The following is a 20,078-nucleotide window of genomic DNA, read 5'->3' as shown; positions in this document are numbered from 1 at the left end:
AGAAGAAGCTGCGTGAAGATGGAGAACGGTTAGCAGGGAGGTAGTGAAGACATTCTATAAGTCGGGGGGTCTTCCCTATCTTGAACTACCAAACTCCATACACAGCACTATGTGCTACATACCACGGAGAACCACAACCCATACACAGCACTGTGTGCTACATACCACGGAGAACCACAACCCATACACTGCACTGTGTGCTACATACCACGGAGAACCACAACCCATACACAGCACTATGTGCTACATACCACGGAGAACCACAACCCATACACAGCACTGTGTGCTACATACCACGGAGAACCACAACCCATACACAGCACTGTGTGCTACATACCACGGAGAACCACAACCCATACACAGCACTGTGTGCTACATACCACAGAGAACCACAACCCATACACAGCACTGTGTGCTACATACCACAGAGAACCACAACCCATACACAGCACTGTGTGCTACATACCACGGAGAACCACAACCCATACACAGCACTGTGTGCTACATACCACGGAGAACCACAATCCATACACTGCACTGCGTGCTACATACCACGGAGAACCACAACCCATACACAGCACTGCGTGCTACATACCACGGAGAACCACAACCCATACACAGCACTGCGTGCTACATACCACAGAGAACCACAACCCATACACAGCACTGTGTGCTACATACCACAGAGAACCACAACCCATACACAGCACTGTGTGCTACATACCACGGAGAACCACAACCCATACACAGCACTGTGTGCTACATACCACAGAGAACCACAACCCATACACAGCACTGTGTGCTACATACCACGGAGAACCACAACCCATACACAGCACTGCGTGCTACATACCACGGAGAACCACAACCCATACACAGCACTGTGTGCTACATACCACGGAGAACCACAACCCATACACAGCACTGTGTGCTACATACCACAGAGAACCACAACCCATACACAGCACTGTGTGCTACATACCACAGAGAACCACAACCCATACACAGCACTGTGTGCTACATACCACGGAGAACCACAACCCATACACAGCACTGTGTCCTACATACCACGGAGAACCACAATCCATACACTGCACTGCGTGCTACATACCACGGAGAACCACAACCCATACACAGCACTGTGTGCTACATACCACGGAGAACCACAACCCATACACAGCACTGTGTGCTACATACCACAGAGAACCACAACCCATACACAGCACTGTGTGCTACATACCACAGAGAACCACAACCCATACACAGCACTGTGTGCTACATACCACGGAGAACCACAACCCATACACAGCACTGTGTGCTACATACCACGGAGAACCACAATCCATACACTGCACTGCGTGCTACATACCACGGAGAACCACAACCCATACACAGCACTGTGTGCTACATACCACGGAGAACCACAACCCATACACAGCACTGCGTGCTACATACCACGGAGAACCACAACCCATACACTGCACTGCGTGCTACATACCACGGAGAACCACAACCCATACACAGCACTGCGTGCTACATACCACGGAGAACCACAACCCATACACTGCACTGCGTGCTACATACCACAGAGAACCACAATCCATACACTGCACTGCGTGCTACATACCACGGAGAACCACAATCCATACACTGCACTGCGTGCTACATACCACGGAGAACCACAACCCATACACAGCACTGCGTGCTACATACCACAGAGAACCACAACCCATACATAGCACTGCGTGCTACATACCACGGAGAACCACAACCCATACACTGCACTGCGTGCTACATACCACGGAGAACCACAACCCATACACAGCACTGCGTGCTACATACCACGGAGAACCACAACCCATACACAGCACTGCGTGCTACATACCACGGAGAACCACAACCCAATACACAGCACTGCGTGCTACATACCACGGAGAACCACAACCCATACACTGCACTGCGTGCTACATACCACGGAGAACCACAACCCATACACAGCACTGCGTGCTACATACCACAGAGAACCACAACCCAATACACAGCACTGCGTGCTACATACCACGGAGAACCACAACCCATACACAGCACTGCGTGCTACATACCACAGAGAACCACAACCCATACACAGCACTGCGTGCTACATACCACGGAGAACCACAACCCATACACAGCACTGCGTGCTACATACCACGGAGAACCACAACCCATACACAGCACTGCGTGCTACATACCACGGAGAACCACAACCCATACACAGCACTGCGTGCTACATACCACGGAGAACCACAACCCATACACAGCACTGCGTGCTACATACCACGGAGAACCACAACCCATACACAGCACTGCGTGCTACATACCACGGAGAACCACAACCCATACATAGCACTGCGTGCTACATACCACGGAGAACCACAACCCATACACTGCACTGCGCTTGTCATACATAACAGGCTCTGAGGGCAACACATCATATACTATACCGTATGCACCTGCCTCCATATTTTCCTCTGTATGCTACACAATACCTTGTCCATCACTTGCCTTGGACCGCCACACTCAGTCCACTGCTCTATACACGGCATTCTCGGACCTGCCACACTCAATATGCTGCACTGAATACTACATGCTCCGGACTACCACACTCCATACACTATGCTGTACATTACATACAGCGAACCACCATACTTGCTATGCACCACTGTATGTATCATCATTTGGAGAGCAGTGCTCTGTACACTGCGCTGTACATCGCATACCATGCACAGCCACAATCCATACACTTGGCTGGATTTCTTCTTACCTTGGCCATTCTTGTTTTACTCTCTCTGCAGGTAGTGACTGTCCCCGGTTACGAGATCCTCATCAGCCATTATGTCCTTGCTGAGCTTATGTACCATCGGTGCAAGTAGCAGAAACTGGTTTACAAACTTGAGTACAGGTACACCTACTGCCCAAGATAAAGAATGTTAAGGAAACAAAAAATAAATTATGTGAGATTATTTTGTGTGTTGAACTTTCTTTAAACGTCTCCTCAAGGTTGGTACTTTGGGGTGACGTTGGTAGGTTGAAATGCAATCTCAAGTCTCTTTGGATGTCATACAATTCCTGATCCTGAGATTCCAGCTCCAACCACTGGTCCAGGCCATTAGAAGGATATTGGATGAGCAAATGGAGCTTTCAGGTGTATCCAGCTTTCATCCGGCCAACAGCAGACCAGCATTTCAGCTGCGGGAACCTGATTAAAGCTGAATCAGCATTTCCATTGATGTATATGGTGTGACAGTGCAAGGCTCTACACTGCATAAATGAAGATAAAAACCCCATAGAGTTCTCACTAATGCCGAGCAAGGGGTTCTGGAATGACCAGGCTGACTTGAGAAAGGTGGACCAGGATCTGAACCCACAAACTCTGCTGCATCCGGCAGTAGCTCTCTTGTTGAGACACCTGAGATTCTAGACATCATCCTGTCTGATTCCTTGAATAATCTTGCCTTATACCTTATTTCAGGTGAACCTTGAACTCCTTGCTCCTCCCATGCACTTCCTGTTTGCCTCATATTGTGCCCTCTTCAGCTGATATCTTGCCCCTTTTTGTACCTTCTGCTGCTGTATCAACTCCACCACTCGTTGCCGACCTTTGGTTTGTTCCTTTACTACGCTTCAGCTTGATCCCAACTTGCAACCACTTGCTACCGACCTTTGTCTTGTTTACTGACTGTGCTTCTGCTTGATCCCAAACCTGCTATATCTGCTACCGGACCCCAGCTTTCTCACCTCCTGAGGACTGCAGCCTAGTACTTACATGTAGCAAAACCCATCCCCACCACCAGAAACTCTGGTGAATACCGGTCAGTGCTTAGATCCCCCACCTTGGGTGAGCCCACGTCATCCGCCAGGGTGACCAGCTTGTGTACTTGCTGGTTGGCGGGATACTCTCTACTGCTATAGCTACTGGTCTCCAAGCCTGACCCCTGACCTTGACAGCGGTTTTTACAGCTTTCTAAAGGTTTTGGTAATCCTGCATTGAGTTCCAGAATTTGAAGCCTTCAAAGAGCCTAGGAAAGGGATGAAGCCTCCAAGCATGTGTCCAAATCTTACCAGGGAGACCAGCAGGGTGTGTGTGCCGCTGTGCACAGTCCTTATAATCTAGGACCTGACATAAAATCGGGTGTCAGGAAGATCCTGCCAGCAAAAGTCAGTCTGGGCCTTCCGCCGTGCGTGTGCCTGTTGGTGCCAGATGGGCTATTTAACTCGGTCTGTCACATTAAGCTCTTGCTGTCTGATCTACAGCGTGCGAGTATCCTGACCCTGAGAACCGGCCTTCTGTGACCTTTGATCCGGCTTGTCTACCTACAATTCCTGCTATCCGCCTGCACCTGATCCCGGCCTTTCTGACTGCCCTTCTGCTTTATCCTCCAGTACCTCTGCTGTCTGCCTGATTACTGACCCGGCTTGTCCGACCATCCTCCTGCTTGCTCCTTTGGTACCTCCGCTGACCGCCTGACCTCCGACCCGGCCTGTCTGACTTCCCTGCTTCCGGCATCCTGGTTCCTGGTGCCTGTCTGCTGTCCTGCCTCCAGTTGTTGATCCAGCTCCTGCCTGCAGTCTAGCTTCAGCCTGAGTTCCTGCTTCTGTGTCCTGGTTCCAGCTGCCTACCTGCTGTTCTGCTCCAGCCTGCTGCACCTGCCTGCTGGTCCAGCTCCTTCCCGGTCCCAGCCTGTCTCCTGATCCTGCCGGAGGTTTCGCTACACAGTACTTCCTGGGTTCCAGACCCCTCCGCTGATGTTGATCATGCCAGGCACTCGTGCCACTCCGGACTCTTGTGCTTCCTGTATACTCTAAAAGGGCCCTCGAGTCGGAGTCGCAAGAGAGGTCTCTCCCTGCAGGTCGGGCTCTTCCACTAGGTACGTGACATTGGGGATCTACCCTACTATAGGCATCTGCGATGCTGCAAGGGAGCAGCCAGAAGAAATCTTTGGAGGGAACAGACAGGAGGACCCAACCCAGGCCAGGGAGTGGGCCAAGTTGGCTGGAAGCTGAATGTACAGAGAGACCTGCAAGACGTTCAGAGGTTGTACATTAGCACAGGGGGTGTTGGGAGGTGGTCTAAGGGACCATATCAAAGGCCTAACCTGAAGGCCTGAGCATCAGAACTGTGAAAGCAAGTCAGAAGGCCTAAGGATGTTTTCTTTTGTATTTTGAAGTAGTGGTGGAACTTCCTGAGAGGACAAATGCTTTGTTGAACTTTCCCTTTCATAGTAAAAGTGGGCCACCAAGCCCTGAAACTGCATTTCCCGACTGTCATGGACTCACTTCTAAACTTTACACCACTGAGCTAACGTCCCCAAACATTTCAATGGGTAGAGAGGCAGTTCTGAGGATAACATGCGCCGTGTACACAGGCCCTGTGAAGGTCTTACTCTGATTATTTTAATGAGTCTCCGAGTCTTTTGTATGCGGCAGAGCTAGGAGCTTGTTGGCGAGATCTTTTCCTGGGAATCCTAAAAGGAGGTCGGAGACCAGAGCCTCCTCGTCCACTCAAAGCTGAAACATCATTAACAACTCCGAGGATCTTTTGTCTTCCCCTGAATTGAAAGAAAGAAGAAGAAAAAGAAACATTATTTCTATCATTTGTTTCTACAATGAAAGAGATGTCGGGAGGGATTGGTTACCTGCGGAGGGGGTAATACAGAAGCGCATATTAAACAAATTCGATAACAAGGCGATTGAACACTTCTAGAAGCGCGCTTCTATTCCTCATCATTACCGCCATTTGTTTTTACTGATCTGTAAAGCTGACAGTCACAGCGCTCTCATTTGTCCATAAAACATGTTTAATATCCGACTTATTAAGTAGAACTGATTGGGATTCGCCGACTTTTTCCAGGTTTAATGTATTATAATGCTCTTCAAACTTCCGAGCAGCTACTCACACTAACAACACGATCTACATAAACATTTACAGACTTCCCGGTAAAGTGGCTCTGAACAGCAGCAATAAAAATTCCTAATTAGTCTTAATCGTGTCATTGAGCAGAGATGAGTTTAATAGGCCAGCTGAGACTCGTCCTACCCAACCGGCAAAGCAATCCACCCGCTGGCGGTATCTGGATCCAGATCTGCTCTACATCCACCTATGGGGTGCTGGGTCATGCTGGGAGGTCTAAAGGTGGTGGTTGGTGTATTGCGGAATATCACTGAGCTTTCTACCTAATTAAGAGTTTTTGGAGACTATTTTTTTTTTTGTTGTTGTTTCAATAAATTATACTTTCCATCAGGACTGAAATTATAAAGCAAAAAGCGGTGTGCAGCGCTCTGCTGCGATAAACGTGCAAAAGAGCTTTAATGTATAATAAAGAAATACAGACCTGAAATTTATAATTCTGTGACGTAATTAAAGGAATCCTTCCGTGTGTTCGAAATAATTCCAATAATGAAGGCGCTGTGTTCAAACCACTCATCAGAAATCAAGTAATAACCAGCGTCAAATGAACGCGCTTCACCCAACGTGCTAAGGGATAATATGCACCTCCACCAATCTAGATACTCATAGTTACATAGTCAGGTTGAAAAAAGACACAAGTCCATCCAGTTCAACTACAAAAAAATAAAAATAAATAATATCATACAATCCCATATACCCAATTCTATACCCACAGTTGATCCAGAGGAAGGCGAAAAACCCCAGCAGAGCCATGATCCAATTTCCTAAAGCAGGCGAAAAAATTCCTTCCTGATCCCCCGAGAGGCAATCAGATTTTCCCCGCATCATCTTTACCTATACTCACCAGATAGCGGACAACTCACCAGATAGCGGTCAACAACGGGCTTTGAACTGTTGCTGGGAAGCAAAGTGGTCTCCTGCTCTGGTGCAGTGATCAGGTGGCAGACTTTAAAGGCATCATACACTGCGCAAAAAAGCTCCCCAGCGGGACCCCAAATAATTCCGATAATGAAGGCGCTGTGTTCAAACCACTCACCAGAAATCAAGTAATGACAAGCTTTAAATGAAAGAGCTTCACCCAACGTGCTAAGGGATAGCTTGCCACGCCCGTGCACCTCCACCAATCTATACACTTATAGTTACACAGTTACATAGTTACATAGTAAGGTTGAAAAAAGACACAAGTCCATCCAGTTCAACTACAAAAAAAATAAAATAATATCATACAATCCCATATACCCAATTCTATACCCACAGTTGACCCAGAGGAAGGCGAAAAACCCCAGCAGAGCCATGATCCAATTTTCTAAAGCAGGGGAAAAAATTCCTTCCTGATCCCCCGAGAGGCAATCGGATTTTCCCCGCATCATCTTTACCTATACTCACCAGATAGCGGACAACTCACCAGATAGCGGACAACAACGAGCTTTGAACTGTTGCTGTGAAGCAAAGTGGTCTCCTGCTCACGTGCAGTGATCAGGTGGTAGATTTCAAAGGGATCATACACTGCGCAAAAAAGCTCCCCAGCGGGACCCCAAATGACGCTCATATATAGTGTAGTATTTAACTAGTATTGAAAACAGTTACAGTAGCTGCAGCGTAAAACCAATAAAAACGGTCAGAAAACAAACAGAGGTAGCCGCCGCTCCTACACTGCGGACGTGGTGACAAAGACGTTAGCACATAGGCCCCCTTCCAACGTGTTTCAGAGTGTCAGGAAAGAAGAACTATGCCCAGGCACATCGTTTTGTGCAGACGGAGAATTTCTGTTAGCCAAATCCACAGACGGAGAAATCCATGGACAGATAATTCCCCTCAGCCTGACTCGCACACATGTGCGTGCACACATGCTCACACGTAAGAGCTCCGGCATGTGCACCTGCACTTAGTGGTGCCAAGTGGGCTATATAAACACCTTTGCTGCACTAGGACCTTGCCTTATGGTCTACAGCATTCTGCTATATGTTTCTTGTGTTTGATGCTGATGCCGTTCTGATCAGTCTGACCACACTTGAACTGTACCTGAACCGACCTCTGACTTGCTCTTTGACCACGTCTCTGCTTGATCCCACTGTCTGCTCACCTGTCAGGGAACTCACCGTACGTATGCCCGTCCCCGCATAGCAGCAGTTCCCGTTCGTTCCAGGCACCATGCGCGGTGTCTCCGTCAGAGGCATACGAGTTCCAGAACGAACGGACATATGCTAAACCGAACACGTGGATGTACGCCAATCCGAACATGCGAAAACACCCGCGCAAACTGAACGGATGTACGTCTTCACGCACGGACGGCCACTTCCACCAATCCTGGCTCACTACCCCCTATATAAACAGGGTCCTGGCCTGACAGCAGTGCTGGATCGTCTTCAGCTGTTCCTGTAAGGCCGCGTACACACGCGGGGACTGTTCACCCAACTTTGTCCGTCAAACAGTTTTGGCAAACAGTCCGCTCAAAATTAGCATGGACGGACATGGCCACACACGACGAACGAACAGTTTGCTGAAACCGTGCGCGATGACGTGAACGGCACGTACGACGGGACGAAAAATACGACGTCCTATACACTGCATTATAACTTTCGGCGTGAAAATCCTTTCTGAGCATGCGCGCAACTTTGTTTGACGAACAAGCCTACACACGAGCGGACTGTTCGCTGAAACAAGGTTTCAGCGGACAGTTTTACGGAATTTCCGAAAAACCTTGTCCGTCAAACTGTCCGACAAAGTTGGGCGAACAGTCCGCCCGTGTGTACGCGGCCTAAGACCTGATCATTGCTCCTGAGACCTCGCTCCTGTGACCTCGCTCCTGTGACCTTGCTCCTGTGATCTTGTTCCTGTGACCCGTTCCTGATACCCACTCTTGGATTCCTATCTCCTGGACAACCTCTGACCCTGGCTTGGACTTTCGACTTTGGCTTGTCTCCTGATTTGGTACCTCGTTTGCTTGCACGTTACCAGACCCCTTGCTTGTTCCTGATTACGCACCTGTCTCTTGTTATTGTACCGCATTGCCTGCCAGTTGCCGATCCTGCCTGTTCCAGACACGTAGTGCTCCCTGCACACCTGCTGATCTTCCGGTGCCTACGTACGTAACCAGTCTACACCTCTTCTACCGTGAGGACCCAGCATCTTCAAGGCCTTCTACTTCCATCTGCAGGCACCTGCACCCTTTCGTGTCCTCACGCTCCCTGTTCCCATCTCCAGGGGCGTGGTGACCGGAACCGTGCGAGAGGCCACCCTCAGCAGTCTGACTCTGCTGTAAGGTACGTGACAGTACGATCCAGCCAAACATGGAGTCAGACAGGGGGGCCTCACCTCTGGAAACTTTGTGCCAACAGATCTCTGCCCTTACCCAAGCAGTTCAAGGCCTGCAAGACGGTTACCATCAACTCGAGGAGAGGGTGGAGTCATTAACTCCAAACACTACTACCTCCCAAGGGGCTACAGCATCTCGGTCCGCCGGTCCGGCAACTCCAGCATCCATGCCTGCAATAGTGGTGCCATCCCCGGAGCCTCGAGTTCCTACCTCAGAGCGGTTTTCCGGAGATCGCAGCAAATTCTGTGCTTTTCGTAATGCATGCCAATTATACTTCCTGTTACAGCCTCGCACCTTCTCCTTGGAAAGCACAAAAGTTGGGTTCATCGTCTCCTTGCTTCTGGGGGAACCTCAGACCTGGGCCCATCGCCTCTTGGAACAGGCCAGCCCTCTACTTGACACTACGGACTCTTTTCTGAATGAGATGGCTAAATTATACGACGATCCTCAGCGTGCCACCACTGCTGAGGCCAGTCTCCATGCTCTGCGACAGGGTCGCAGACCTGTAGAGGATTACGTGACAGACTTTAGGCGGTGGAGTTCTGACACTCAATGGAACGACGCCGCCCTACGTTACCAATTCCGCATTGGACTGTCCGAACCATTAAAGGACGAATTAGCCCGCATCGAAGTTCCCAGTTCTTTGGAAGACCTCATACAGGTATCAATCCAAATTGACCGCCGTCTTAGGGAACGGAGAGCTGAAAGAGTTGGCCAGTTTCGCCCCACTTGGATGTTACCCAAGGTTCCTAATTATCCTCCTACCTCCACACCTGCTCCCATCTCCGAAGCTCCAGAGCCAATGCAACTAGGATTACTTCGCTCACCATTGTCTTCTGAGGAGAAGCTACGCCAGCGCCAGAACAACCTTTGCCTCTACTGTGGGGAAGCTGGTCACTATGCGAATAAATGTCCAAATAAAATTCGTAAGTTCAAAGACTCACCTCTTGTATCCAATGCATTACCTCTGACGAAATCAATTCATATAGCTGTTCCCTTTTCCTTACAGCTTCCAGGAGGAACACTCCAGGTCCAAGCTATAATTGATTCGGGCGCCTGTAGTTGCTTCATTGACCATACTCTCGTTCTGCAACACAACATTCCATTGGCACTCAAGCAACGCCAACTTTCTATACGGTTAGCGGATGGATCCAACATCAGTTCAGGTCCCATTACCCATGAGACTCAACCACTGCTCGCCAACATTCTATCCGGTCACCAAGAATTAATCTGCTTGGATGTCATTTCTTCACCACTCTTCCCAATCATTTTGGGAATGCCATGGTTACAAGCCCATAATCCCCAAATAAACTGGATAACCGGTGAGGTAGTGTTTCGGTCCACTTATTGCCTCCAAAATCGTGTCAGGACCTCAAACCACCTGGTTCCGGTCATTGCCTGTTCGGGTCCTACATCTGAGCTCCAGGAGTTGGTCCCAACCACATACCACAAATTCCTGGACGTGTTTGACAAAAGAAAGGCAGACACACTACCTCCTCATCGGGTCTACGATTGCCCAATCGAGTTATTGCCTGGAGCCGAAATTCCATTCGGGAGGATATTCCCTCTATCGGAACCTGAACTCCTGGTCCTCAAAGAATACATCAATGAGAACCTCAAGAAAGGATTTATCCGACATTCATCTTCTCCAGCCGGTGCTGGAATATTTTTCGTTGAAAAAAAGGACCATTCACTCCGCCCATATGTGGATTACAGGGATTTAAATAAAGTGACGATTAAAAACCGCTACCCCCTTCCATTAATTCCAGAATTATTCCAGAGACTTCGATCAGCCAAAATATTTACAAAGCTGGATTTACGAGGGGCCTATAACCTCATCAGAATCCGTAAGGGGGACGAATGGAAAACGGCTTTTCGGACACGTTTTGGCCACTTTGAGTATCTGGTCATGCCATTTGGACTCTGCAACGCCCCAGCCACTTTTCAACATTTTGTTAATGACATTTTCAGGGACTTTTTGGATTTATTTGTAATTGTTTATTTGGATGATATTTTGGTATTTTCAGACTCTCTAGAAACCCATCGTGACCATGTGAAACAAGTTCTCCTGAGATTAAGGCAACATGGGCTCTACGCCAAGGCCGAGAAGTGCGAATTCGAACGGCAGACCATTCACTTCCTGGGTCTGGTAATATCAACGGAGGGAATAGAGATGGATCCTCAAAAGGTTTCAGCCATTTTATCCTGGCCACCTCCAACTGATAAAAAAGGGGTACAACGCTTCATTGGATTCTCTAATTTTTACAGGAAGTTTATCAAAAACGTTTCCAGTGTTATAGCCCCCATCACGCAACTCACCAGCAAACAAAACCGTTTCCGATGGTCCATCGAGGCCCAAGCTGCGTTCGATAAACTAAAAGGATTATTCACATCGGCCCCAATACTCAAACACCCTGATCCTGCTCTACCTTACACTCTGGAAGTGGACGCTTCAGAGAGCGCTGTAGGCGCCATTCTGTCCCAACGCCAAGGGCCTAAATCATTAATGCATCCTGTAGCGTTCTTTTCCAAAAAACTAAATACATCAGAAAGGAACTACGATGTGGGAGATCGGGAACTTCTAGCAATCAAACTGGTTTTAGAAGAATGGCGGTACCTTCTTGAGGGGGCAACACATCCAGTATTGATTTTTACAGATCATAAAAATTTGGAATATCTCAGAACAGCTAAGCGTCTCAGGCCCCGGCAGGCAAGATGGGCTCTGTTCTTCTCCCGTTTTAATTTTCACATAACCTACAGACCAGGATCCAAGAATAGTAAACCCGACGCATTATCCCGCAAGTTCTCTGAAACTGAAGCCTCATCCCCTCCAGACACTATTTTGCAAGCTGGAAACTTCCTATTAACACAAACCAGTTTTTTATCACAGGTTCGGCAGTCGTCTCGAGGTGCATCAGTCCCTCCAGATATGAACCTCCAAGAAAAAGACGGCCTTTTCTGGCGAGGAAGCAAATTATTCATCCCTCAAAACCTTCGCACCTCCGTTCTACAGGCTTGTCATGACTATCCCCTGGCGGGTCACTTCGGGGGTCACAAAACGACAAATTTAGTTCAAAGGCATTTCTGGTGGCCAAACCTCGCGAAAGACTGCAGGAACTATGTTAGCTCTTGTTCAACCTGCCTCCGGAATAAAAACAGCAAAAATAAAGCCTGGGGATTATTGAGGCCATTACCTATCCCTGAAAGACCATGGGATAAGATCGCAATGGACTTTATTGTTGAGCTTCCCCCCTCTGAAGGATTTTCCTCTATCTTCGTGGTGGTGGATCGCTTTTCTAAAACGGCACACTTTATTCCCATGAAGGGAACCCCATCTGCAACCGAGACAGCCAGAGTATTCATTAGAGAAATTGTCAGACTCCATGGAATTCCCGGTGATATTGTCTCTGATCGTGGAGTCCAATTCACGTCAAAATTTTGGAAATCATTATGTGAAGCTCTGGGTATCAAGTTAAATTTCTCTTCAGCCTACCATCCCCAAACAAACGGGCAGACCGAACGCACTAATCAAACCTTGGAACAATATTTACGTTGTTTCACTTCTTTTTCTCAGGAGGATTGGGCTTCGTTACTACCTTTAGCAGAATTTGCATTTAATAACTCTACTCATTCCGCCACAAACCAGTCACCATTTTATTCTAACTATGGTTTTCATCCTTCCTTCCTGCCAACATCCTTACCGGATTCTCCTGTACCAGCCGTCCAGGATAGGCTGAATTTCTTTGTTATCAACAATCAGGTACTTAAAGAAACCCTCTCTAAGGCTCAGGGGGACGATAAAAAAAATTTTGACAGGAAGAGAAGGGGGGAATTGGATTTAAAAATCGGAGATCGTGTATGGCTGTCAACCGCAAACCTGAAACTGGCGTGTCCCTCTAAAAAATTGGGACCCAGATATTTGGGGCCTTTTCCAATTAAGAAGAAAATTAATTCGGTAGCCTATGAACTTGAACTTCCCGGCTCATTTAAAATCCATCCTGTATTTCACACTTCTCTACTTAAACCTGATGTACCCAATTCCTTTCCAGATCGGGAGTTAGGCCCTCCAGAAGCTATATTGGTAGACGGGGAGGAGGAGTTTGAGTTCAAAGCCATTCTGGATTACAGGAAGCGCCAAGGACAAAACCAATACTTGATTAAGTGGAAAGGCTTTGGCCCCGAAGAAAATTCCTGGGAACCCGAAGCGAATCTTCATGCCCAGAGGCTTATACTGGCTTTTCATCGCTCTCAAAGGTCGGTTCAAAGGGGCACCCGGAGGCTGCCCTTAAGGGGGGGCACTGTCAGGGAACTCACCGTACGTATGCCCGTCCCCGTATAGCAGCAGTTCCCGTTCGTTCCAGGCGCCATGCGCGGTGTCTCCGTCAGAGGCATACGAGTTCCAGAACGAACGGACGTATGCTAAACCGAACACGTGGATGTACGCCAATCCGAACACGCGAAAACACCCACGCAAACTGAACGGATGTACGTCTTCACGCACGGACGGCCACTTCCACCAATCCTGGCTCACTTCCCCCTATATAAACAGGGTCCTGGCCTGACACCAGTGCTGGATCGTCTTCAGCTGTTCCTGTAAGACCTGATCGTTGCTCCTGAGACCTCGCTCCTGAGACCTCGCTCCTGTGACCTTGCTCCTGTGATCTTGTTCCTGTGACCCGTTCCTGATACCCACTCTTGGATTCCTATCTCCTGGACAACCTCTGACCCCGGCTTGGACTTTCGACTTTGGCTTGTCTCCTGATTCGGTACCTCGTTTACTTGCACGTTACCAGACCCCTTGCTTGTTCCTGATTACGCACCTGTCTCTTGTTATTGTACCGCATTGCCTGCCAGTTGCCGATCCTGCCTGTTCCAGACACGTAGTGCTCCCTGCACACCTGCTGATCTTCCGGTGCCTACCTACGTAACCAGTCTACACCTCTTCTACCGTGAGGACCCAGCATCTTCAAGGCCTTCTACTTCCATCTGCAGGCACCTGCACCCTTTCGTGTCCTCACGCTCCCTGTTCCCATCTCCAGGGGCGTGGTGACCGGAACCGTGCGAGAGGCCACCCTCAGCAGTCTGACTCCGCTGTAAGGTACGTGACAGTACGATCCAGCCCAAACATGGAGTCAGGCAGGGGGGCCTCACCTCTGGAAACTTTGTGCCAACAGATCTCTGCCCTTACCCAAGCAGTTCAAGGCCTGCAAGACGGTTACCATCAACTCGAGGAGAGGGTGGAGTCATTAACTCCAAACACTACTACCTCCCAAGGGGCTACAGCATCTCGGTCCGCCGGTCCGGCAACTCCAGCATCCATGCCTGCAATAGTGGTGCCATCCCCGGAGCCTCGAGTTCCTACCTCAGAGCGGTTTTCCGGAGATCGCAGCAAATTCCGTGCTTTTCGTAATGCATGCCAATTATACTTCCTGTTACAGCCTCGCACCTTCTCCTTGGAAAGCACAAAAGTTGGGTTCATCGTCTCCTTGCTTCTGGGGGAACCTCAGACCTGGGCCCATCGCCTCTTGGAACAAGCCAGCCCTCTACTTGACACTACGGACTCTTTTCTGAATGAGATGGCTAAATTATACGACGATCCTCAGCGTGCCACCACTGCTGAGGCCAGTCTCCATGCTCTGCGACAGGGTCGCAGACCTGTAGAGGATTGCGTGATGGACTTTAGGCGGTGGAGTTCTGACACTCAATGGAACGACGCCGCCCTACGTTACCAATTCCGCATTGGACTGTCCGAACCATTAAAGGACGAATTAGCCCGCATCACAGTTCCCAGTTCTTTGGAAGACCTCATACAGGTATCGATCCAAATTGACCGCCGTCTTAGGGAACAGAGAGCTGAAAGAGTTGGTCAGTTTCGCCCCACTTGGATGTTACCCAAGGTTCCTAATTATCCTCCTACCTCCACACCTGCTCCCATCTCCGAAGCTCCAGAGCCAATGCAACTAGGATTACTTCGCTCACCATTGTCTTCTGAGGAGAAGCTACGCCGGGGCCAGAACAACCTTTGCCTCTACTGTGGGGAAACTGGTCACTATGCGAATACATGTCCAAATAAAATTCGTAAGTTCAAAGACTCACCTCTTGTATCCAATGCATTACCTCTGACTAAATCAATTCATATAGCTGTTCCCTTTTCCTTACAGCTTCCAGGAGGAACACTCCAGGTCCAAGCTATAATTGATTCGGGCGCCTGTAGTTGCTTCATTGACCATACTCTCGTTCTGCAACACAACATTCCATTGGCACTCAAGCAACGCCAACTTTCTATACGGTTAGCAGATGGATCCAACATCAGATCAGGTCCCATTACCCATGAGACTAAACCACTGCTCGCCAACATTCTATCCGGTCACCAAGAATTAATCTGCTTGGATGTCATTTCTTCACCACTCTTCCCAATCATTTTGGGAATGCCATGGTTACAAGCCCATAATCCCCAAATAAACTGGATAACCGGTGAGGTCGTGTTTCGGTCCACTTATTGCCTCCAAAATTGTGTCAGGACCTCAAACCACCTGGTTCCGGTCATTGCCTGTTCGGGTCCTACATCTGAGCTCCAGGAGTTGGTCCCAACCACATACCACAAATTCCTGGACGTGTTTGACAAAAGAAAGGCAGACACACTACCTCCTCATCGGGTCTACGATTGCCCAATCGAGTTATTGCCTGGAGCCGAAATTCCATTCGGGAGGATATTCCCTCTATCGGAACCTGAACTCCTGGTCCTCAAAGAATACATCAATGAGAACCTCAAGAAAGGATTTATCCGACATTCATCTTCTCCAGCCGGTGCTGGAATATTTTTCGTTGAAAAAAAGGACCATTCGCTCCGCCCATGTGTGGATTACAGGGATTTAAATAAAGTGACGATTAAAAACCGCTACCCCCTTCCATTAATTCCAGAATTATTCCAGAGACTTCGATCAGCCAAAATATTTACAAAGCTGGATTTACGAGGGGCCTATAACCTCATCAGAATCCGTAAGGGGGACGAATGGAAAACGGCTTTTCGGACACGTTTTGGCCACTTTGAGTATCTGGTCATGCCATTTGGACTCTGCAACGCCCCAGCCACTTTTCAACATTTTGTTAATGACATTTTCAGGGACTTTTTGGATTTATTTGTAATTGTTTATTTGGATGATATTTTGGTATTTTCAGACTCTCTAGAAACCCATCGTGACCATGTGAAACAAGTTCTCCTGAGATTAAGGCAACATGGGCTCTACGCCAAGGCCGAGAAGTGCGAATTCGAACGGCAGACCATTCACTTCCTGGGTCTGGTAATATCAACGGAGGGAATAGAGATGGATCCTCAAAAGGTTTCAGCCATTTTATCCTGGCCACCTCCAACTGATAAAAAAGGGGTACAACGCTTCATTGGATTCTCTAATTTTTACAGGAAGTTTATCAAAAACGTTTCCAGTGTTATAGCCCCCATCACGCAACTCACCAGCAAACAAAACCGTTTCCGATGGTCCATCGAGGCCCAAGCTGCGTTCGATAAACTAAAAGGATTATTCACATCGGCCCCAATACTCAAACACCCTGATCCTGCTCTACCTTACACTCTGGAAGTGGACGCTTCAGAGAGCGCTGTAGGCGCCATTCTGTCCCAACGCCAAGGGCCTAAATCATTAATGCATCCTGTAGCGTTCTTTTCCAAAAAACTAAATACATCAGAAAGGAACTACGATGTGGGAGATCGGGAACTTCTAGCAATCAAACTGGTTTTAGAAGAATGGCGGTACCTTCTTGAGGGGGCAACACATCCAGTATTGATTTTTACAGATCATAAAAATTTGGAATATCTCAGAACAGCTAAGCGTCTCAGGCCCCGGCAGGCAAGATGGGCTCTGTTCTTCTCCCGTTTTAATTTTCACATAACCTACAGACCAGGATCCAAGAATAGTAAACCCGACGCATTATCCCGCATGTTCTCTGAAACTGAAGCCTCATCCCCTCCAGACACTATTTTGCAAGCTGGAAACTTCCTATTAACACAAACCAGTTTTTTATCACAGGTTCGGCAGTCGTCTCGAGGTGCATCAGTCCCTCCAGATATGAACCTCCAAGAAAAAGACGGCCTTTTCTGGCGAGGAAGCAAATTATTCATCCCTCAAAACCTTCGCACCTCCGTTCTACAGGTTTGTCATGACTATCCCCTGGCGGGTCACTTCGGGGGTCACAAAACGACAAATTTAGTTCAAAGGCATTTCTGGTGGCCAAACCTCGCGAAAGACTGCAGGAACTATGTTAGCTCTTGTTCAACCTGTCTCCGGAATAAAAATAGCAAAAATAAAGCCTGGGGATTATTGAGGCCATTACCTATCCCTGAAAGACCATGGGATAAGATCGCAATGGACTTTATTGTTGAGCTTCCCCCCTCTGAAGGATTTTCCTCTATCTTCGTGGTGGTGGATCGCTTTTCCAAAATGGCACACTTTATTCCCATGAAGGGAACTCCATCTGCAACCGAGACAGCCAGAGTATTCATTAGAGAAATTGTCAGACTCCATGGAATTCCCGGTGATATTGTCTCTGATCGTGGAGTCCAATTCACGTCAAAATTTTGGAAATCATTATGTGAAGCTCTGGGTATCAAGTTAAATTTCTCTTCAGCCTACCATCCCCAAACAAACGGGCAGACCGAACGCACTAATCAAACGTTAGAACAATATTTACGTTGTTTCACTTCTTTTTCTCAGGAGGATTGGGCTTCGTTACTACCCTTAGCAGAATTTGCATTTAATAACTCTACTCATTCTGCCACAAACCAGTCACCATTTTATTCTAACTATGGTTTTCATCCTTCCTTCTTGCCAACATCCTTACCGGATTCTCCTGTACCAGCCGTCCAGGATAGGCTGAATTTCTTTGTTATCAACAATCAGGTACTTAAAGAAACCCTTTCTAAGGCTCAGGGGAACGATAAAAAAAATTTTGACAGGAAGAGAAGCGGAGAACTGGATTTAAAAATCGGAGATCGTGTGTGGCTGTCAACCGCAAACCTGAAACTGGCGTGTCCCTCTAAAAAATTGGGACCCAGATATTTGGGGCCTTTTCCAATTAAGAAGAAAATTAATTCGGTAGCCTATGAACTTGAACTTCCCGGCTCATTTAAAATCCATCCTGTATTTCACACTTCTCTACTTAAACCTGATGTACCCAATTCCTTTCCAGATCGGGAGTTAGGCCCTCCAGAAGCTATATTGGTAGACGGGGAGGAGGAGTTTGAGTTCAAAGCCATTCTGGATTACAGGAAGCGCCAAGGACAAAACCAATACTTGATTAAGTGGAAAGGCTTTGGCCCCGAAGAAAATTCCTGGGAACCCGAAGCGAATCTTCATGCCCAGAGGCTTATACTGGCTTTTCATCGCTCTCAAAGGTCGGTTCAAAGGGGCACCCGGAGGCTGCCCTTAAGGGGGGGCACTGTCAGGGAACTCACCGTACGTATGCCCGTCCCCGTATAGCAGCAGTTCCCGTTCGTTCCAGGCGCCATGCGCGGTGTCTCCGTCAGAGGCATACGAGTTCCAGAACGAACGGACGTATGCTAAACCGAACACGTGGATGTACGCCAATCCGAACACGCGAAAACACCCACGCAAACTGAACGGATGTACGTCTTCACGCACGGACGGCCACTTCCACCAATCCTGGCTCACTTCCCCCTATATAAACAGGGTCCTGGCCTGACACCAGTGCTGGATCGTCTTCAGCTGTTCCTGTAAGACCTGATCGTTGCTCCTGAGACCTCGCTCCTGAGACCTCGCTCCTGTGACTTTGCTCCTGTGATCTTGTTCCTGTGACCCGTTCCTGATACCCACTCTTCGATACCTTCTTGAGGGGGCAACACATCCAGTATTGATTTTTACAGATCATAAAAATTTGGAATATCTCAGAACAGCTAAGCGTCTCAGGCCCCGGCAGGCAAGATGGGCTCTTTTCTTCTCCCGTTTTAATTTTCACATAACCTACAGACCAGGATCCAAGAATAGTAAACCCGACGCATTGTCCCGCATGTTCTCTGAAACTGAAGCCTCATCCCCTCCAGACACTATCTTGCAAGCTGGAAACTTCCTATTAACACAAACCAGTTTTTTATCACAGGTTCGGCAGTCGTCTCAAGGTGCATCAGTCCCTCCAGATATGAACCTCCAAGAAAAAGACGGCCTTTTCTGGCGAGGAAGCAAATTATTCATCCCTCAAAACCTTCGCACCTCCGTTCTACAGGTTTGTCATGACTATCCCCTGGCGGGTCACTTCGGAGGTCACAAAACGACAAATTTAGTTCAAAGGCATTTCTGGTGGCCAAACCTCGCGAAAGACTGCAGGAACTATGTTAGCTCTCCTGTCTCCGGAATAAAAATAGCAAAAATAAAGCCTGGGGATTATTGAGGCCATTACCTATCCCTGAAAGACCATGGGATAAGATCGCAATGGACTTTATTGTTGAGCTTCCCCCCTCTGAAGGATTTTCCTCTATCTTCGTGGTGGTGGATCGCTTTTCCAAAACGGCACACTTTATTCCCATGAAGGGAACTCCATCTGCAACCGAGACAGCCAGAATATTCATTAGAGAAATTGTCAGACTCCATGGAATTCCCGGTGATATTGTCTCTGATCGTGGAGTCCAATTCACGTCAAAATTTTGGAAATCATTATGTGAAGCTCTGGGTATCAAGTTAAATTTCTCTTCAGCCTACCATCCCCAAACAAACGGGCAGACCGAACGCACTAATCAAACCTTGGAACAATATTTACGTTGTTTCACTTCTTTTTCTCAGGAGGATTGGG

This window comes from Lithobates pipiens, unplaced genomic scaffold (assembly GCF_037356315.1).
Source record: "Lithobates pipiens isolate NorthernLeopardFrog02 unplaced genomic scaffold, aLitPip1_a1.2 Scaffold_162, whole genome shotgun sequence".
In the NCBI taxonomy this organism is placed as follows: Eukaryota; Metazoa; Chordata; class Amphibia; order Anura; family Ranidae; genus Lithobates; species Lithobates pipiens.
This window is presented reverse-complemented; position numbering follows the sequence as displayed.